Source organism: Haemaphysalis longicornis, unplaced genomic scaffold, assembly GCF_048455015.1.
Source record: "Haemaphysalis longicornis isolate Haplotype H1 unplaced genomic scaffold, Haemaphysalis longicornis Haplotype H1 scaffold_9, whole genome shotgun sequence".
NCBI lineage: Eukaryota > Metazoa > Arthropoda > Arachnida > Ixodida > Ixodidae > Haemaphysalis > Haemaphysalis longicornis.
The window spans coordinates 22925604-22948210 of record NW_027526460.1 but is presented as its reverse complement, the minus strand read 5'-3'; the positions used below and the strand labels follow the sequence as shown (position 1 = coordinate 22948210).

General features: G+C 46.0%; 1 long non-coding RNA gene across 1 annotated transcript in view; it reads left to right on the top strand.

Moving 5' to 3' along the window:
* Positions 1–9990, top strand: part of LOC144152978 (uncharacterized) — a 49476-nt gene extending 39486 nt beyond the window's left edge. The window contains exons 2-3 of the long non-coding RNA XR_013319259.1: positions 9587–9758; positions 9923–9990. This is a non-coding gene — a long non-coding RNA (uncharacterized LOC144152978). The remainder of the gene's footprint in view (positions 1–9586; positions 9759–9922) is intronic.
* The last annotated feature ends 12617 nt before the right edge of the window (positions 9991–22607 follow it).

Genomic DNA, 22607 nt, shown 5'->3' with positions numbered 1-22607 from the left:
CAACGTGAGGGCGGTTGAGTGCTCCTACAAACGTGACCGTTCCTACCAACGTGAGGGTGGTTCCTACCTTTAAATGTCCGGTTCGTACCAACGTGAGACAAATCCATACAATATTTATAGGTTGGTAGTAGTAAAGTACAAACTGATTTTATGTCCGCCAAGAGGGCTCGTATAATTCTCGGAAGGGGGCATTGGATGGCACGGAAAAAAACGCAGAATATTCTTTAAGCCTAAAAAATTACGGAAGTGCGGAACTGACACACTAAATTAATAGTTTTAGAGAAAAAAGACCAACCACCTGATAACCATTCCACATGACAGTTAGCACTAGTCATGACAGCAGTTATTTCTCCAAATGATGTCATACACATGGGCTCTATACCCTAGCGGACACATTCAGTCGACGTCATGCCCCGTAAATTCAGTATATTTTTTTTACTCGTTCGAAAAGCACCCACCTACGCAAAAGCGCGCGAAAGTATGCGAAGTGGCCCCTCCACTTCTTCCCTAAAGAGCTGAAGCCAAGCGTAGTGATGCGATTATCCTTTCGGGCGAATTCGAATCCGCGGCTTGCAATAGCGCTTCCCAGTAACCGCGCGCACTCGTACGTAATTCGCTTAACCACTGGAGCGTGGCGGCTACATCACGAGCCTCGGCGGTTGCAGAGCTCGTCAACCGATGCCCTGGATTCCGATACACGCGGCTCTTATCTGGCTGTGGCGGTTCCACGAGAGTGGAGCGGGGAATCGGAAGAAGGGAAGACAGGCGGGAACTTCCCAGGCACGCTCAGAATGAAGCCCAGCGTGTTACGCTTTGGCTTCAGCTGCAGATAATCCGCTGGGGTTGAAATGTAGCGCTAGCGGTGCAGCCACTGGAAAGTCTGGTTTTAAGCAGGCGTTCGTCTGGACTATGTGACGTATCTGTCGCAGTCTATATGGGAAAGTCTAAATTTCATTGCGACACTCCTGAATGGTGGCCAAGTGGTCTTCTTGGCACCTACTTTTTTTACCTGTTTCGTCAAATACAAGAGCTAAATAGCGAAGAAAAGCCAAGGGTCTAATTGACAGGGAATGTTATTCAAATATTCCGAAAGGCTGCAAATTCGGGTGGCCAACCCTCCGGCATCTCAAAAATGCTCTGGTAATCCACCCCCGGATGTACTAGTAACCTTTATCGCAGTAGTGTTTATCAGGTAGCATGCATAAAGTTTCATGCCGAAAGTTTCGTAAGTCATTCGGTTTTGGTCAAGGTGTGTAGCTACGAGTTCAAAGATGTTGTGGCGAAGCGGTCTCGTGGTAAATGTACCGAATAGTTTCTAAAGATCGCGATTCAAGTAATGGTTATATGAAGTAATAGATCAGCCATATCCGACGGCCCTTGTGCAAACACAGAAACGCGGAAATTTCACCCAGGTAGTTAGCGTGGTTTCTGTTACATTTCAGCAGTCCTGCCCTCTTCACGGAACACTGCGCGTTCGCACCACCACAACCACGCTACGGCTGTACCGCGAGAATTACCAAAGGATGCGACATCCATCACGCGCGCACAGGTGCCGCCACCATACTGTTAATCAACTCGTCAAACCTAAGTGATTGTTTGTAGGGTTTAAGGCGCCGACGTAACGCAGGCGATGAGGGGCGCCGTAGGGGAGGGCTGCGAATTAATTTTTACTACCTGAGGGTCTTTAGCGTGCGCCGAAATCTCGTACATACGGGTGTTTTTGCTTTTCGCCTCCATCAGAAAAGTGGACATCGCGACCGGGAGACGAACACGCGACCTGCTGCTCAGCAGCACAACGACTTAGCCACTGAGCTACCGCGACGAGTTAACTCGTTAAACCTAAAGCTGTGAGTTGGCTTGCTCATGGTCAGGCCAGTCAGGACCCCGGCCAGCGCACCACAACCTTTACAGTGCTGCAAATTGAACAGTGTAGAAGAGAAGAAGTGAATGTGTGCTCTTTTGATGTTTTGCAACGCCGTTATGACATCAGTTTTTTTTTTTTTTTTTTTGCCGAAGGATATAACTTACTCTGCGATCTGCGACACCCGACGTGGTCCATAGCATCGGCAAAGGGTTTCTCATTACTGCTTTTGTTAAAATCTTTGATAACACGTGGATTATTTCAAACAACATACCTAAGGCGGAATAAAGGTATGGGGAATTGAAATTGTAACCTGCATCTGGCTGCAGGCGATTACGTACAAACCAGGCCATTTAGATACTCTTCTAAAAGGTATAAAACCGACATCATAGGTCTTCGGAGCTTCTGTGACATTCAAAAGTTATGAATCATTGAGCACCCTTACATTTTCAAACACCCCATGCATTTGTAACACTGTATATGCCTCACCAACGAGTGGCCATAAAATTTAATGCATATTTTTTTCCAACAAGCAAAGATGTATGGTGCCTTTTTAGTAAACCCTCAAGGTCATTTTATTTGTAGAGAGGAACGCATTTCAGCTGTACAAAAAATGAACACAAGGAGGAGGAGGAGGCAAAACGTTTATTGAGAAAAAAAAAAGAAAAAAAAAACGGTGGGTGGCGTCCTCAGTTCAGGAGGCCGCGCGCCGCCGCTGCTCGCGTGGCCCGCTGGATCAGGCTGAGGTGCTCCTGCAGGTCCGAGCTGGTCAACGCGCATTCCCACTGCTCGGGGGTAGGGGAAGGGAGAGGAACAGGGTGTTGAGGGCACAGGAAGACGAGGTGGGCAGTGGTGGCTGGAACTTGACAGTCCGGGCAGTTGTACTCGAAGCGTGAGGGGGAGATGTGGGAGAGGATGGTGGAGTTATAGTATGTGCCAGTTTGTAGTCTGCGCCAGATTCGTGATTCTTCGACGGACAGGGTAGGGTAGGGCGGAGGATATTTTCGGCGAGCGTGGCGGTAGTGGGATAAGATGTCGGTGAAGCAAGGTGGAAGAGGATGGATAGTGGCCGTCGTAGAGTCCGAGCCGCCTGGCCCTGTAGGGAACGCCCGGAAGTGAAGCTCGCGGGCTGCAGCATGTGCTGCTTCATTCCCAGGGAGTGAGGCGTGTCCCGGGGTCCACACGATTGTTATTGTAGGTAGGTCGCGAATGGCTTTCAGGAGCTTGAGCGCCGCCGGGGGTACTCTTCCCTGGAGGTAATATCGGCAGGCTTGTTGAGAGTGTGATTATGGTTAGGTGGGTGGTGGGTGTGTGGGTGGCCGCCGCGAGGGCAATGGCGGTGGCTTCAGCAGCGTTCGAAGAAAGATGAAAGAAGGTAGCGGCGTTGAGAACGGTGCCCTCGTTGTCCGTGACTGCTAGGGTCGAGCGGGGGTGTGATAAAATTTAACTGCCCAGAAATCGAACTTGACTTTTTGCTCCCGAGAGGAATAACCAACGCAGGGGAAGAAAATGCTTGATGTTCCGGACTTTCAAGCCCGACGTGCGGACGTAGTAGAAAGAAATTCGATTTGTTGGTTCTCAAATTAATTCCTGAGATCAGCAAAGAAAATTAAAATATGGGGTGATATGAATTGGTTTCTGTCTTCGCCACACGCGCATCAGTCTCGTAGGTCTTCGTACTTTCCGTCGGGGTTTTCAGCGCTCTTTTCCTTCAAGCGATATGCACCAGCTAGCAGCCCAAGAGCGTATTTTATAAAAAAGAGCCTTGTTTAACCGCTCAAAGGAAGAAAACCTGCTGTTAATAATTTTTGTTAAATGGCCTTAATAATAAACAAGTATGCAACTTTAAGCGCACATTATGATGGACGTGCAGCCTACTTCCCCAGATTTGAACCCGGTTTTTATTTCGCCCTCGGTGTAAGAGAAAACGCGTGTGTAGCGCTTCGCTTATAGTCTTGCTAATCTATACAACGTATGCTATATGTACGCAATTTGTTTGTAAAAAATATTGGCTAATTGATTGACTGATTGTGGTGTTTAACAAAGCTTCACCTGGGCTATGCGGTGCGCAGTAGTGGAAGGCTCCGGATTAATCACGATTTCCTGGGGATCTTTAACGAGCGCTGAAATATCGACACATGCGCGTTTGCGCTTTTGCGTCAAATCAGGAAAGTGGCCACGTCAGAGTGGTCAGAAAAGTGGTCCTGTGTGTTGGCGTGTGAGGACTGCTGTTTATTTGATTTTGTCAACTGCGGTGTATCACGCCCCTTTATATAATTTTACGAGTACCATATGTCATAATCACAAGTATAATGTTATTACAAAGTGAGCGCGTTCTAGAATTATCGTTTTCTCTTGTTTTATTCTCATCGCTGATTTGTTTACGTTGATTCAGCAACACACTCGCAAGCTAGTGCATTTAAGAGGGAGCATTTAACGAGCACGGTTCTCTTTCAAGAAAAAAAAGCGGCCAGAAAGGAACGCAAAGTTCAAGGTGGCCTCTAAACAAAACGAGAACACCAAGACCTCGTCCTGCACTTTTATCAGCAGAGGTACTGAGCTGCTTGATGTCACAGCGAAATGACGTTACATCATCGTAAGGGGGGCCTGGTATTTGCTCTTCCTTGGTTCCAGCCCTGTCATTTGTTGTGTCGCGTCTTGAAAGAGCATAATTCAAGAGAAATAGCTGACACCTTTCGGTTTGTTTATGTGTGACCCTGCGATTTTATTCCCTGTATTTTTATGCAAACAATGCAAAGAAAAGAAGCCTCATGGTGCAGCTAGGCAGTCTGTCTGAGCTGGTACGTTATCAACATGAAAGAGGAACGCTGTTCCCAAGGAAGTGCACGGAGCAATAACAGAAACCACGATACGCCGATTTGGTGAGACAAATATGCAGGCAAAGGAATAGGGGAGAAAGAGACCTTCAAGAGATGGGAAGCCAAGTACAATGAAAGCAGGTAAGACAACTTTCCAAAATCAATGGCTCGCAAATCACTCACAATCCGAAGGAACTGCCTTCATGCCGACAAGTCTCCAGTAGTCGCCAGAGCTGCCGTCGTGCCGGGCGCTCTGACGACTTCTGGGACTCGTAAACCACCGTCAGTCGAAGGAGGAAGCTGACCCCCGTGCTCATACACCGCTAGAAGCAGTTGTTCGTATTCTTTTTTTTTTTTTTGCTGCGTTAGCAACAGTAGTATCATTCCGCAAAAAAAAAAAAAAATGCGACCTTGTGCTTTGTTCGCGTCTTGAAGTCTGTGTCGAAGCGGACAGGTCAGAGTGGAGAATAAGGTGGAGGGACGGATAAGAGGAAAGGGAGGTTGGGGAAGTGAACTCAGTTCGTGAATACAAATCTGTCACAGAACCCAAATCGCACTGCTTGGGCAGACCTTACTCCGTAAATAGGAATAATCTATCATTGCCTTTTCTTTTACATGTATCCTTTCACGGAACATTACAATGGTTTTCTCCCCATTTTATTATTTTCCGACACCATATATTGTGTTCTGAAATGTCCATGAGCATTCCTTGAAATTCAAGCACCCCCGAACAGCGCTATCGGCCATTTCACCTCTTCTGCGCTTTCAATTTTTCTTGTGAGCTTCTTAAAATGTCTTAGCCTGCGTAAGTTGTGACCCCACCTACTTCCTAAGAACTAATCTTTACAAAAAATAATATTGCCGTCAAAGTTTGACGCTGAGAATAAAACTCAACACAACTTAAAAAAAATCATGACTTCGATATCATTCCATTTCATTCTTTTCCCCACCTTCAGTGCATCGCTCAGACAAGGTAAACTGTAGCCTCCTTTTACAAGAAACAGCTTCTTCTATTTGGCACGGCCCGAAGGTCGTCCGCTCTGTAAAGCCATGAATGAAAAGATGGTTTTGTCTACGGATCTCGTCTACTAAACCAGTAAAGAACGAACCCGTCATTGCGCACATGATCACAGTAGTGGCGCAGCAACCACGTCAGCTTATGCTGGTCAGGTGGGAAAGAATGACAGAATGTTTTTTTTCTCTCAAAGCAACAGCAAAATTGAGAACGGGCCGTGCGAAACCTACTTATGCTTAAACTGGTTTCATTTGACAAGTGTTGACGAAAACGACAAGTGTTGACGAAAACTCTTCACACCAGTGCAAGGGAACCAAGTTCCCTTCCAAGGTTTTTCTCTAAATTACTTCTGGACAAGCCAGTAGAAGGATCAAGTGCAAACAGGTTTATAACAGACCAGCGTGTTACGCAGTGTAGATTGTCTTGCTGACATGACGAGAGGGGTGAAATATGTGATGTCACCTCCGGGATGACCACATTCCAGTGACCACATCACAACTCACACGTTTAATGAAACTCTGAAACTATCTAGGTACCTGAGTGAGATACGTAGCTGCGCGACGACATCGAGACCAAAGCTACGCTTTAGACTCCTTATTTCGCCAAACATACGGCCCAGAATTTTTCTTGATTCTTTCCACTTGGGCAAGTTTTAACAACGCCGCTGTTGCACATGCCGTAAGTTCGGTGTTGCAGAAAAAAATAGCAAGAAAATGCGAATCGCTCTGAGCGCGTGCTTCACGGCGACGCCGAGCCTTCCAGGCGCGCGCAGTTTCAAGTTTCAAGTTTTACAGTTTATTCCGGAAATACAGTGAAGTGTGATTACATAATGTAGGTATACAAGAGGAGGTTCCAAGGACACAAACCATCGGCGGGAGCAAAAGAAAAAAAAAACTGGCAAAAACTACGAGAAGCGAAAAAATGCCAAACGCTCGTAAGCACGTGTCTTGTGCCGACCTCTGAGTCTCCGCTTCTAGCAAAGGCTTCAGAAAAAAAAAGAAGAAAAGAAAGAAAAAAACTCAGAGTTTTCTTCAAGCGTTACCGCGCCTGCAACGCTTGGCATGAGGAAAACAATGATATCGATGCATATTACCATTACCACAACTAGCACAGCGCAAAGCAATGAAGAAACATGGAAATAAACAATTTCAAACTCGCACAAATGCGCGGTGATATGTCCTTCAGTGCTCACGTATAAAAAAATCCTGCAGCTTCGCTATGGTCAAAGCCTTGCGCGGTTTAGTGGAACCTTCGCCACTTGAGCTGTTGGAAGTCTACAACGATGAGGGTGACTTTGCATCCAACACTCGCCGCGAAGAAGACGACGACTTCTTTGATGCATATGGCAACGACTACTAACCTCGAAACTATGCAAATGAACAATGATACTGAAGCTTAACTATGTGTCCGGCAATGTCCACTTATAACAGTAACAGCTTCGCCATTCAAGCCTTAATTGTGCGTGAGTGCAAGCTTCTCTGAATTTTTTTATCATCCCGAGATTATTGTGCGGCCATTTTGTGCACTATTTCTCAAAATCAAAGTACTTTTGTTCCGAAAAACGGTGTTAATACGGGCTTTTTGGTACATACTTGGTTTTGATAACAGCGCTAGGACAGGACACAGAGGACGCGACACAAGACTGGGCGTTGTAGTTTTGATAACAGCGCTAGGACAGCACACATAGGAGGCGACACGGGACTGGGAGCTGTGACGAGACAGCATCCAGTCTCACGTCGCCTCCTCTGTGTTCTGTCCTAGCTCTGTTATCAAAACTGAATACCTTTGCACTGTTTAGGTTCGCACCTGCAGATGATGCAGGTCAATCATTAGGTTTAGTTCTGCGCCAAACCCTTTCAGTGCTTTCAGCGTTCCGCGAGCAGGAGAGACGCGTCTTCCAGTTAACTTCTTACCAGCGTATGAGAGTTCTACGTAAAGTCATGCAGTCGTGCAGTAAATTTTCATGAGCAATCAAGCCGAGATGCTTAGAGGTTGGAGTTGGTACCAATCCCAGTATCCCAGTATGAGCTACCCAACAATATTATTTATAACATGGGCGGTGAGTATTTCCATTCACGGACATACTCATACACACGAAAAAATATGGCCGTGTCTAGCGTGCCGTCCGACGGTATTATAAGCACTCCACTATACCGACGTCCACCGGCGTTTTGTGGCGAAATTGCCACGTCCGGCAGTACATCTCTCTAGATAACGTAAAGCTAGGCAACCTAACCTAAACATAACATAAGATAAGCTAACGCACACAAAGAAATCATTTAAAACACCAAAACTAATTTAAGGCATAAAAATTACGCTTCAATTAAATAACGAAAAAAAAAAAGACAAGGCAAGAGCCGGTCTCGAACCACCGGCTTTGATGTCAAGAAGCTAAGACGGATTCTCTACACTACAACGACAGAATCTTTTGCCGCTGCTATCCTAGTGATAAATATTCGAATGTCGTCGGACGGCACTCTAGCCATGCCTGCAACGATCAGCTAGAGTGCCGTCGGACGGCACTCTAGACACTGCGAAAAAATATTTCAAGATGCGTTAGGTTCCGCTGAAGCGCTCAGTATTTAAGGGAGTGAGGTGTAAACGGCGTATCTTCCCCGCGCAAAACCCAGAGCCGCTGCATTATTCCTTTCTACTTTAGGATCCCCGGTGCTCAGAAAGAACGTAATTTCTATTCAGGTGCGCCAGATCGCCGTTTTCCCACGGGCTAACGCAGTTACGGATTGCATTATGCGGCTTCAACAACTCCGGCGCATAAATTGCCGTGTTCTCCGTACACAAGCACGAGCAGCAACCCAGCCAGGGATTCGAGAAACAGGCCGCGAAACGATATGCGTAGACACCATAAATTCAGCTTCCGTACTGATACTTCCCCTACTATTTACAGATCGACTGCAACCGAGTCGAGATCTACGCGCCGTCGTTCGCGTTCCTCCAGTTCTTTTCTATCCTTTGATCTTCTTGCAAGTGACTCGCGAAGAAAAGGTTTCAAATATCTACCTGCGGGAGAGCACTGCAGCAAACGGGCCGTAAAAATTGAGCCACTTGCCTTACCCTCGTCTACGGTGTTTTCGAAGTTTCTCTTGTGTCTCCTGATTTGCATGAACTCAAACTACCGAACTCAAAGCGTCACACACCGAAGGAAGACCTGAGGCGAAAGATTTCCCCATTTCGAGCGAATTTTTGTGTGCTCGCAGCATAACAGAGCTAGGACATAAATGTGTGTGGCGCGCGATTGTGGGGCCATTTCGGTGAATTGGTGCATATTTAGCGCTTCTACTGTAAAGTAATGTTCATAAATAAATCCTCTTTCAATAGATATATAAAAGGCGACCTACTGCGTATAAACGTTTTTACTTCGCCATACCCCCGCGCAGAGTAAGTTCATTAATACGTGCCTTTTAAACTAGATATGCTTGAATTGCATGCTCGTCTGAACGGTCGGCAACCCGGCTGGCTGAGCAGGCGAGGCGTTCGGGGCGCGGTGCATTGTCTACACGTTCCGGGGGATGAAAATGGTCCGAAAAATGAAAAGAAAAGTCTTGCTTATATTGGTATCCGCAAATATTCAATTTAACGTTCGGAATTATTAGAGGCAAACTTCGGTTGGACCGTGTCCATCGGAGTTCGGTAGTACAGCCGCGATCGCGATGACGGTTTTCACCATGTGATTGCTCGCACTCGCCGGCGTGGTGCGCGACTATACGCACTTCTTCGAGCCCCTACGCCAGGGTAGAGGGGCGCGGGAGTACGTATTGGATGGCGAATTCGTTGGCTTGCTCCTTACGCGCTAGTACGTCGTAAATTGGCAGGCATTGGCAGCGGCGGCGGTGGCTAGAAGACGCCCCTACATTTTCGTTATTCATTTCCCAGGACAAGACATGCCTCACCAGCTGCCACTGGACTTGCGCGAGCATTGAACTCGCAACGCTGTTGTCGAGTTATTTTAATGTACTCCTGGCGGTGGAACGACTAACGAGGCACATTGGCAGCGGCGACGGTGGCGAGAAGACGCCCCCTAAAATTTTACTTTGTCATTTCCCAGGTTGGTAGCAATTCTCGCGTTTTTTTGTCGCCTTTTTGTTGCACTTGCTACCACCGTTGCTGCCACAGTGTCGTGCTGCTTTACTACTGCTATTTTCTATGTTCCCACCATCCCCTATTATGCATTTTGTGCTTAATTAAATGACGTGTACCTTCCCGTTAAAGGACGAACGGTGCCACTCCTGTGACTAGAAGCTACCATCGGACGGCCACCTAATCAGGTGCGCCGAATGTGAGTACGTCTATCATTTGGGAGACTGTTCGGGATGCCCAGAATACATGTATAAAAGCAAACGTGAAGCGGGCCGAAAGAGCTGGCGATGCCCGGCATGCCGCAATTTTAAGATGTAAAGCAGAAGGAAAGGGCAGCATGACCCGGAACTTGTTTCTTTCCTCGCAGACATAACGAAGGGACTCGATGCACTCGCTGCCTTGCGCACGTAGCTGAGATAAAGCAAACAATCGAAATGATGTCTAAAAAATACGATGAAATACAGAGTAAGCAAGCCCATCACGATAAGGAAATATGTAGCCGAAAGAAGCGCGTTCTTGAACTGGAGACTAAATCGCGTGACTCTGACGACTTACGACCAGTGAAAACTTCACTTAATGACATTGAGTGGCGCAGCAGAAAGTACAGTCGGCTAAAGGCTTGTCTATAACGCTCGAACGCCGTGCCCCAGACTGCGCGTGAGAGACCTAGTGATAACGCCTGGTTTGAGATAGGTAGATAGTGAGCGTGCACGGCCTGTATCAGCGTGACGGTTGTGTCCCTCCTCGCTGTGCCCGTCGCCTTGGCTAATACACCTTTTTTAACCGTAATAAGCGCTGCATGCCTGCGCTGCCGGGCCGGGAAACAAAAGCGGAGATTACCCGCCTTAGCGCGCGCTGTGCGAGTTTTTCGTCTGCATTAGCTTTGGCGCACAGCTGTTCATTGCGTTATCCTTCTGGCAATAGCTGCAAACCACTATCCGGTTTCTGGGCTAGGCTTTGCACGCCACTGCTAACGCGCTAACGCTACAATACTTAATGCACTGTGCAAGCAATCACGGACCGATATCTCGTCACTCTAAAATACTGGCAGCGATGCGTTTTCGGCGGTTGTTGTTCGTTGTCTTGCATACAGAAAAAAAAAAAAAAAAACTCCTGTCTAAATTGCGTAGGGCGCCGCAAAAATTAAGCGTTGCATTTAGTTAAACGCCGCCAACGCTGTACTACTATTCGCTATTCTCCACTACTGTTTCCCGCCCCGGCAGCGCAGGCAGCGCTTCTCACGGCGAAATAAGGTACGGAGGGCAAGGCGATGGGCACAGGGACATGGAAAACAGCCATCGCGCTGATGCGGGTCACGCATGCTCACATTCTACCGGTCTCAAACCAGGCGTTTTCACTAGATGTCTCCTGCGCAGTCCAGAGCACGCCGCTCTCGCGTTATAGACAAGCCGTTTGCCGACTGTAAAGCATCGAAGTTCACGGAATCGTTGTGTCTGAAGACGAGAACTTGTTAAATAAGCTGAACTGGGAATCTACCAGAATTGGTTGATGATATTGAGGCTGTTCACCGGCTTCCTTACAAGGTTGGTAAAACGCCAGGAATCATTGTCCGGTTCGCAAGGCTGGCACTTCATGACAAATGGCTAGAAGCACGGAAAGCCCTCAAGAATGCGAAATCACCAGTATTGATCACTGAAAACATGACTAGACACAACAGGGACTTGCTTCTCTTCATCCGTGAATAGGCAATAGCAAACTGCTACAGGTTTTCTTGGTGTGCTAATGGCAAGGTATTTGTCCCAAGATCGGAGGGTGACCCTGCCATTGTCACTCGTTGTCAGATCTCTCCCAACTCTTTGCCAGCTGAAAATTTTCTACGCTCTAATTTGCTTATTGTTTCTTTCTTTTCCATGGATTCATTTTTGCATATGCAAACAGTTAAGATGGCGATAGCAAATTGTGTCTGTCGTGATTCCGTTTTTTTTTTGTCTGCGCATTGTTTCCTACATTTCCCCTCAGCATTTTTCTTTGTGTGAAAATGAAACGTTCACTTTCGCTGAGGCAATACTCTGCCCGCCAGTTGCATCTTGATTTGACTTATTTGTTGCCAATTGTTATCTATTTATATACCACATGCACATTTCTGTGTGTACGTTGTTCCAAGTCTGTAACGATGCTCCACATAGCGTCTGATAAGTATCCAGCAATCTGGGATCGTCACTGGTGTTTAGCGCGTGGCTTTACGCTGGTTCTTACAGGGATACTTCGCGCTATTCATGCGCTGCGCTGTGCAACTACGTTTTCGTCGTTTTGTCAAGGCAAGACTTTTCGAACGAGTATCCACACGTCAATACCTTACATTTCCTAATGCATAAACGGCTCAATAAGCCCAATCCGCAGGTGATTCTTGATGCTTTAAGTCACCGTAAAGAACTACACTTTGATGTTCATTCGACCCAAAAGAAATTTCCCTGGTAAGTGCACGTTTTCATTTTTTTAGAAAAGTGTGTAATAGTACAGAGATTGGTAAAGTCGAATGGTTCCTTTCTGCCCCCAAACTGAAGGCTGCGCAATGGTTAGTTGATGTTAGTAATTTCCCGAATTTTTAGAATTGGTAGAAAACATGGCAGCCTATGTTGATCTGATCTCCCCTACTAAATTTATGCGCTTCATAGGACCCGAGCAGGTCTGACCAACTAAAATATGTCATTGAAACTGTCGATCAATTAAAAATAAGGGTGACGACATTGAAACGCTCTTCAGCACTGTTGATCGTGAGTTCGACTTAACCATGTTGCAGGAGACTGGTACGATAACTCAGGGCCTTGGTGCCCATTAAACTATCAATGTTTCATTGCATCACGTACCAGTTGTCGAGGTGGGGGAACATCGCTGCTATTTTAGTATAGCATCTTAGCTGATCGCATTGATCAATTTTGCTCTATAACTGATGATTTCAAAGTATTAACCGTACTTTGTACCAGGACTATAATCAGTTTTCCACCAGCCACCAAATGTAAGCATGGTATCTTTTTTTTTTTTGCTTCCTTGATAACCCATTTGGTGATAGATTATCAGTACCAGGTCATTTCTGGAGGGGATTTTACATTCACAGGTTTACAACCACTTGTGCCATAGGAATTTTATTTTTCTGAAATGTTGTTGATGATGATGATGATTTCTATTGGTTTCCCCTTTGTATCGGGGTGATGACATGTCATCTGACCAAAAAGGACTAATATAACTATGTTTTACACTTTTGGTTCAATACTAGCGCTGCTTAGGGCATGCACAAAAAGCTTATTAGGCACAAAATACTTTTTTTTTTCCTGTTACAGGTGGTAACTGTCCTAGGCAATATTCCCCTCTCTGCTTTTCGTCCACCAGCATTCTAATCTTCTTTTCGTCCCCTCGACAGCCTTGAAGTTAACTTCCTCTGTGATACCCTTAAATCCTAGCGCTTCTGGAAGCAGAATATTTCCTTGTACGCACGGCTTTTCTAATATTTTTTTTTTTACTCCAACGCAAACAAGGAGTTCTACATCGACGTGCATTGATTTATTTCTTACTAACTTTAATCTTTCTTATATTGAAAGCGGCATTTTCTTCCATGGTGTAAGTGACCATATTCCTATATTTCTTAGCCTAAATCGTAAAATCGATAAGGTAATCACATGTACCAGGACAGGTCAATGTATAACGAAAAACCGACATCAGAATTTTCGTGATCACTTATGTCGACTTGACTGGAGCGACGTTTACTGCGCTAGAGGTTGAAACACAGCTTACGACCTATGACGCGCACTTTCCTTTGCTTACCCCTCAGGCTGATACACGTAATATACGACAGCCCCGGATCACGAGGGGATTACTTGATAAAATCAAAACCAAGTATAACTTATATCGAAAATTTCTGAATTCACGTGATCCGGATGATTTTGAAGCATTTAAGTCTTTCCGTAAGCAACTTACAAAACATCTGCGTAAAGCCATAGCAAACTATTATCATGTCTCCTTTGATTCTTTAATGAATGATACGACGAAAGTTTGGAATAACCTGAAGTCAATTCTGAATCGTAACCCTGACGTACAGTCGAAAGCTTTGACAGAAAGAGGGCTCTGGTGGGAGGCTTGCGCGTCTTCGCAGTTTGTGCGGTTGCCGGGCGCACTCCCTGAAAGGGCTTTATCGCGCGGCTGCCGGCTCCATTAGTTATTTCACCGAGGATAACACATTTTTTGTAGGGAAAGCTACCTCGGGCAGTCTTCGCGGGGTGACCAGTTTTGACCTTGAGAGCTAGAGGACGAACCACACCCCCTTCCCCAAGCGCCAGGTTCGAAGCATCACCCGATGGCGGGGAGAGATAGGCGAGGAGGGAACGGAGAAGCGCGCGGGACCAGTGCCGCCACCTGGCGGAGGAAGGCGTGGACGCCGCCGCCGCAGGGATTAAGAGCGCGCGACGAAGGAAGGCGACGTGCGCGCTGCGATGGAGTAGGACGAACATCCAGCTGTGGTTGCTCGTACAGTGGCTACGCTTAACCAACGCCGCGAGGCGAAAGAGAGAAAACACGCTACTGTTGCGTCCAGCTTCGCTACCTTCAAGTTTTACGCGTTAGTGTGAGCTTCCTTCAATTTGTTATTACCCAATAGGGCAGCGAAAAGCAAACGATTTAATGCGTTCGCTCCGTTTCGCACTTGATAAAAAGCCCCTCATAGGCATATATATTACCTGGAATAGTTTCTAATATCTAATGTAGCTACCACATTAGACAACAGCCCAATCAACCATTGTCAGGGAATGGATCTGCCAAATGTACGGACTACGACAATTCCCATCGCTAGACCGCTCTGCATGTACTGAGCGACACGCGCTCCCGCGTATACAGTCATAAAGCTTTCGATTGTACCACATACTGTGCAAATCAGTAAAGTTAGACCTGACATTGCCGAACAATTAGTGCCTAATACTTTAAACGAGCATTTCAACAGCATAGGTAGCAGTAAATGCGTTCTCAACGCTTGCCATTTTATCCCGACTAACTCTGTTGACACTACCTTTCTGTATCTTAGCATTGAGTCAGAGGTAATTCGTATATTCCCGGAGAATAACAATCGTAGTACCTGTGATACCGAAGGCCTGCAACTTAAACCCGCCAAGTTTGTCATTAGTGTTATTGCACCAGAATTAATTTATGTTCATAATTTATGCCTGTCGCCTCGAACCTTTACTCAAACAAATGCGAGTGGCGAAGGTTTTTGCATTGTTCAAAAAAGCAAATAGAGCATCGGTATATAACTACAGCCGAGTTCAATACTTACTATCTTTTCTAAAGCTTTGGAAAAAAATTATCTTCAAACGCCTATCCAACTTTCTAGAAAAGAACTCAATGTTATCAAATTACCAGTATGCTTTCAGAAAACGGAGGTCGACACACCTAGCGTTACTTGAGCAAAAATAATTCATTCTGAAAAAACATTGAAAAACTACAACTTATATTTGGAGTTCTAATTTATAGCAAAGCATTCGACAGTATAAATCGTAAACTACTGCTTGAAAAAATGTATTGCTATGGTATCCACGGGCATAGCTCTGGAACTTATAACATAATACAGTGGAACTCCGCTGGTACGTCCCCCAGACTTACGACGACCCGCTTCTTACGACGGATTACCGCGGTTCCGGCAGACTGCCCATAGAAACAATGCATTAAAAACCCCGATGATATGACGCTCGGATGCACGCGGTCCGCTTCATACGACGGACACTGGCGCAGGTAAACCGGCGTTTTCCCCATATTTTACACCGCTTCATCGCTTCGTCCCGACCTTTCGTTACCCTGAACCCCCGTCTGATGCTGCTTGGTGTGCAAAGGTCCGCATGCAGGCGAGACAACTTGCTGAACAGACGCAAGCAAGCAGACGGGTACTCGTAAGCGGTATTTAACCTTCGACGGCTTCACAATGCAGCAGTAGGCCAACGCACAAACGCGAAAAGTCGAATTTCAGGTGGCAGGCGGACCGTGAATTTGAAGCTACCATCGAGCCACCGACGAATGCCGACCCATACGACGCAACCCCACGGCGATGACTGAACACCCACTTTCCCCGGCCGCTCGATCCCAGTTTCTTCCTTTCACAACGCTCTCTCTCCCTACATCTCTGATCTCTGCTTATCGGTGCATTTCAAAGCCGCGTTGTCACTCTGCTCCTTTCTTTGCTAGGGCAAAGCGATAAACGCATGTCCGCCGCAAGCATTGAGGAAAGAAAAGTATTTTCCGTCCCCCATGGCCGCAAGGGTGGAGACACGTATACGTTCGCGCCGCTATTTTGGGTCACTCGCTGCCGCCGCAGCAAGTCACTGTAGGAAGACCGAGCTATAATTTTCAACGCAACACGGTATACTCGTGAAGTTTACACATCTTATCCATTTCGCGTTGCTGGGCATTGTGGGCAACGCAAACAGCTGCGTGTTGAGCCCTTTGACCCAATAGTGACAACACGGATACGTTCGAAGGGCGTCTCGTCCTGTACGGGAATGCTGAGTTTTTTTCATTTCCACCCTGTACTATCGTGCGTTTCCCTTAGCCTTGGCAGTTTCACACTGGCTTTTCTCCTATCAATTTGCTCGACCACATCGGCCTTATCTCGCTCGCTCAAGGAGGAGGGCTGGTGGGCTATAAATAGCGCTGGACGGCACGGGTATTGCGTTGCGCGGGGGGCTTGTTTGGAGGGCTTGCACAAACGCCGTGGAGGGGAGGGGGGCAAAACATAGGCGTTTTTTTTAACTGAGTATTTTAGCTAAAGGTTCGCAAATATAGTAGTTTAAATAGGTTCTTAGCCCACCTGTCGCATGAGATGGTCTACTAGGCCGGCATCTACCCGCACCCCGGTCGTACGACATCCCGATCATACGACCTTTTCTCACGGTTCTTGAAGGTCGTATTATTGGGGTTCCACTGTACTTAGGTCACAGAAACCGCTTCGTTCAGCTAAACAACATCCGCTCTAAAATTAGACAACTACACTTAGGCGTACCCCAATGAGGTATTTTAGGGCCCCTTGTCTTCAACAACTACTTGTGAGCGTCGACACTGATACAAAGTACATAATTTACGCTGACGATGTAACTCTCCTTGTTTCATCTCGCGATGCCACGCAGTTGGTACAAACCGCTAATGAAGTGCTTGAAAAAATACACAGGTGGTCAGCGGGCAACAGCTTAAGAATTACCGCGGATAAAACGGAAGCGATGCTTTTTCACTCCAGAAACAGAAATATTTTTTTCACCGGCTATTATCTCGTGGACCAACTCTAAAATTAAACTGGTAATGTATGCAAAAACGCTAGGTGTTTTTTTTTCAAGACATGTCTTAGAATACACACATAAATTTTCTAGCGGGGCAACTTGCGCGCAGTTGGAATGATACATTATGTGAGTGATCTTGGGGTAACGTCAAGTTACTGTCGTCGATTCACTATTTTTAAGTAATTTCAACTATTGTTGTTTCATATGGAGCACAACTTCTGCAACTAATATTATTCGGTTATTTCTTGCTACAAAAAATTATTCTAGTTCTACGTTATGCACCTTACTATGCGTCTACTGCCCTTTTGTTTGGTAAACTTTGTCTACCTAAGATTCAAGGCCTCCTTAAGTACCGCATAGCCTACACGTATACTCTAGAACGCAAACACAACTTTAAGTGCATTTCGTTGATAGCCAATCCCCAAATTAATCAAACGCCCTATGTGACTGGACTGTCTGAGCATTGACACGTTCCTCGCCCACGTATAAACTACATTTTGCAGATGATTGGCTATACCTTTCTGAAGTTGTTGAATGGGTTTGTATTGATTGGTTGTAATAATAACTCGTGTATTACATTTTAGCTGTATAACTTGTTTGTTCGGAAAGATGATGTTTGTGATTTGCTGTTCCTTGCTGTTTTTAGCGGTTTGTTGCATATATTTTATTTTTAATGACTACTGCTTTTCACGTCGTTATGAGCCCTGATTGATGCGCTATTTATTGTGTACTCTGGAATATATTGTATGTCGGTTCTAGGAGTTTTAATTGACACCCACAAGGTGTGTCTATGTATTCCGTTTTCTTGAATCCACACCGCTGTTATTTTGCCGCTGTGAAGAATGTAGGGCATGGTCAAGTTGCTGAGTGCAACATTTTACCCTATTTTCCGCCATGACGTGTATACGCTTATCGAAACAAACAAAAATTAGCAGCGGCTTAGCTCGGATGCCAGGATATACGTAGCGTGAGCTAAGGTTCAGCTGGTTATTCTTAGCTTTTCCGGTTATTTAGGATTAGCTTATGATCATGCCTACTGCTGCTAAAACGATTTCCAATCCAATCCAATCCAATCCAATACAGTCCAGTCCAGTCACTGCTCCTCGCGCATGCGCAGCCCGGCTCTCCAGGAGCCACGCGGAACGGACATCAAGCGGCTCCGGCGCAGCATCAGACTTGGCTACTGCGCAACGGAGGCGCACAGCTGGGCACGAGCCTGCGCCAGGGCATCTGCCGTTACTATGACGTCACTCCTCTGGAGTGCGCAGACCGGCGAATGTGCAGACCCAATTCTCTGCACACCCCTACTCCAAAAGCAATATAATTCAATTTAATCCAATCCAAATCTAATCCAATCCAAATCCAATCCAATACAATCTAATGCTCCTCGCGCTTACGCAGCACGGCCCCTCAAGGTCCATGTGAAACTGCTCAACCTCGGCCAGTGTAGCTTACGCTACAATAAACAATTACGCGCGCATGCGGTTGGGCCGTTACACCGAAAGGTTACTACTGACTCGCCTGTAAAGGGTGCACCACCGCAGAAAACGGTGTTACAGAGGTGAAACACACGTTAGTAGAGAGTGCAGAGAATCGTTCCTGCTACAACTCCCGGCGCGAGGTCGGCGCAACCGCAAACGCCCACAACCGGTTTGCCGACTCAGCGCACGCACAGTGGCATCGGTCGGCTACCACCTACCATGCCGGGACAGCTTCTTTGTTCTGATATAACTCTGTAGTATCACTGCGAGGCGTTCTTCCACGACTAGTATCCTCACTACAGGATTTGGTTTATTTGAGGGTCCAATGATCTTATTTTCGGGGCAAATGTGGTTTAGTAATGAGTATGGACCCAAAGAATGCTTTCTGATTAAAAATAATAGGAATATAATTATGTATTAAAATTTCAGAAGGCTGTCGCCATTTGTGGTGTCAGGTATCCTTTTATATTGCCACAAAGCAAGCGATTCCAGCGATAACAGAAGAAACGAAGCTTACAACTCACACATACTGACGCCATGCACGTTTTGGATATCTCTGATTATTATTGTGCAAGTCTATCGGCGCACTCTTAATTCATGTCATTATTATCGGCCCACAGTCACTAATTTTCGTGAGGATCACGACAATGGTGTTTTAATTTTACCTGCGATGAATTATTATTTCTATGATTCGGTGTCTGCAGACGGTAGTAATTCTCCATGGCCACGCGAGGTCAAGAGACCTTGTTATGTAGTAAATACATCCCTGGACGGAAATGCGTAATTATAATCCTTGGTACAGGAACCAGGCTCAGCGCGAAATAAAGCCGATTTTAAATACGCACCGCTACGACGTAGTGTTCGGCCCAGGAGGGGTATTTTTAAGTATCCCAAATTACTTATTACTGAAAAGTAAAGTCAAACGGTCTTCACCAATTGCTTTTATTGTAATTTTTCACTCAGGGAAAGTTCAATAAACTCACATAAAAGTGATCGGACACCCTCAACTTGTACAGCGAGCGAACTATAGTATCGCGACGCCAGCCAGAGCCACAATCAACCGGTTTGCGTGTATCTAAATACCGGCCTTAGCGCCACAAGAGGAAGGTTGCCGGACCTAAGCTTCGTGCATATCTTCGAAAAGTCATTATCTCTCTGTGCCTTCGTGCAGCCACGTTTCTTAAACGACGCAACTTCGATCGGCGAAGTTTCGCGACGCGCTTTTCCCTAATGGTGCTGCCTGAAAGTTCCAACTTGCTTGAAAAAGTGGCGGGGAGCTCAGAATAATGGCCATTAGACAATGAAACGCCTGTGGCAATCCTGGCTGAGATTCCGCTCGTTGTTAACTAGATAAGCTTCGCTATGATAAAGTGCGGATACGACCTTTTTGAAAGCGACGGCTTTGCAGTAACACGAAATCGTTAAAGGATCACCTTGGCCACGCTGCTTCTTCTAAGCGTCTTTAATAAAACAAGTAGTCGTCCAATTATAGCCGAATCAATGTGACCCGTGCGAATGTTTTAGCGAAACTAATAGTTGTCGGGGTGTCCTCAAAATGTCGTTGCTGTACGGATTACAGTTAGTGGTATTTGTTTTCAAAATATCTGTTGCGGTTATGCTATAGGATCTACATGATTGGGACATTTTTCACACATTATGACTTCCTTTAACGTGCTGGCGTACGAATTCAAAACTTAACTGGGTTCATGCTTGAACGAATTCGAGATTTACAGCGAGGTATGCACGTAAACGACTAAAAGGCATGATGAAGTGCATGACACACGAGAAAGTGTCCCGTCCAGGTAATCTTATGTTTTGGTCATTCTCAAGAAGTAGCATCTTAAACACAAGACCCCTGGCAGATGCGTTTAGACAGGGGTTCATCTGGACATCATTTGAGCGGGGTAGCTGGGTAACCGCAGCACGTATCAATTGTTTCAAATTATCAACAGCTAGTATGAAAAAAATGTCTGCTTAAAGCGGTCGGGAAACTGATGCGTGTTGCACTGTATTTCTATCATAGCTCCCCTGCTAAAACCATGAAGGAAGAATGAAAAGAGACGAGTTCTGAAAACATCGATTCATGAACCTTTCGCGACTACCTTAAACAAAACGCCAATACCACCGACCGTCCCACACCCAATAAAAGGTGTAAAAACGCTGTTCTATACTCGGCCCTGAATGGAACAACGGAGGCGAGAGAGCTTGATATATGGGGGCTTAGCTCTAGGCCGCGGGTTTTCCCACTCTATCTTACCCTGCCGTACGAAAAAGTGCGCGTTCGGATAACGTGTTATTTTAACTCGCACTGCTTTTGTTGCTGTTTTCCCCTCTTTTCAGCAAAAACTTCACCTGGAGGGAATCAGCAGCGAAATATAAAGAAAAGTAGATTCTGTGAACAAGAGGTGTTTGCGCTTATCGCGTAGAAAAAGTAACAGCTTAAAATACCAATAGGGACCCTCCCGACGGAAATACCGCTTCAGTCTTGTGACCCAGCAAGTGCAGCAATTTGCTTTGACAACGCAATTTTATCACTGCATAGTAACCAATGGGACCTATCGAGACATTGCAAAATGTCAGGGAGGTATGCCATTCTAGGCGTAGTTTGGGGGTAGATCTTTACGCTTGTAGATCATTCTGGTGGATCATAGATGGAGCCTTAGTATGCAATTAGTTTTCTAAATAACGTTTCACGTTATTTATGTCCATATTGGGCCGCTTAACGTGCACTTGTGTCCAAATATACATTACAATATTGGTTGTAACCTTTTAGATTATTTCGAGTATAAGCTACATTCGATCCCCTTGATGTTCAACGCAATTTCAGTTTTCTGTTTGCCGTGCACGTGTACCCGATAACCTCACCGGATCCAATGTTCGCAGAGCAGCGGTGATGACAAAACTTATTTCTGCGTCTCGGTATTTGCAGACTAACTTTTTTGCGTTGAAACTTGCAGCTTACTGTTATTGTTCGTCCTCCGTTTTTATGTACGCACTACACCAAACCGGACACACCTGCTCTCACCGCGAGTCGTTTGTGCATTTCCTTCCCGCGTGCAAGTTTTAATACCCAGAAAATCACGTAAGTTCAGTCCAACGGTAATGTAGGCTATATTTTAAACACGTTCCTGGCAGGCAAAAAGCTTTTTCGACATCGAATGATAAAACAACTTAGCGTTTTTAGCACGAAAGTGTTTTATGCCGGGTACACCAAGATCTGACTGGCGTCATGTCTGTCGCGGAAATGAAAACGTCACCAGAAAAAGTTCTCTTCACGCGGCTGCGCCCGGATTCGAACCACGAGCTCTTTCGCCACAACTGGAGGTATATAGCGATCTGCCCACTGCGCTACGAATTCAAGCGCAAGTAGGTTTACGAACGCGCCTTATATCTTTCCCACTACTTTCTTCATTCAGGTGCCGTCTAGGAGATGCTGCCTTCTAGGAGAAGTGAAGCGGAGTAGTTCATCGTGACACTAATGAGCGCCGACAATTGGCGCCTCGATGGCAGCGTCTTCGTGTACGCGGGACGCGGGTGAATTGAGGCACCCTCCGCCACCTACTGCTTTCGGTTTCGGTGTCGGTTCAGTTTCATTCGCATGGTTTTCAAGGGGCCGTGGTTTCAGTCGGATTTACGCAATGTTTTGACGCGTGCAGTCCAGTGCCTAACGTTGATGCGTGTAACGGTGCCGTACCAAAGAAATATAAATAGCGATTTGCAAGTTCATATGGATGCACAATAAATGCTCCTGTGAAGGCACATTTCCCTTTCGTGCTTTACCGATTTCTATGAAACAGGCATCAACCACATTTTTTATAGCTGTAGATGGAGTCGTCGTGGTACGGCAAACTCTTGCCTGTCTTCTACTCCACCCTCCTTAGTTCTGCTCATCCAATGCAAAATCGCGTTCTGGCTAATCTGGTGTTCATTCACATAACACGGGCTTTGTTCCAGCCATACACCCTTGCTTGCAACAAGTTAAAAGCACTCGCTGTGTTCGAAGAATCGATGATGTTGTTGTCTGCTGGGCATGAGACCCCCCTACTTTTTAAGCCTTACTTCTCTCCAGGG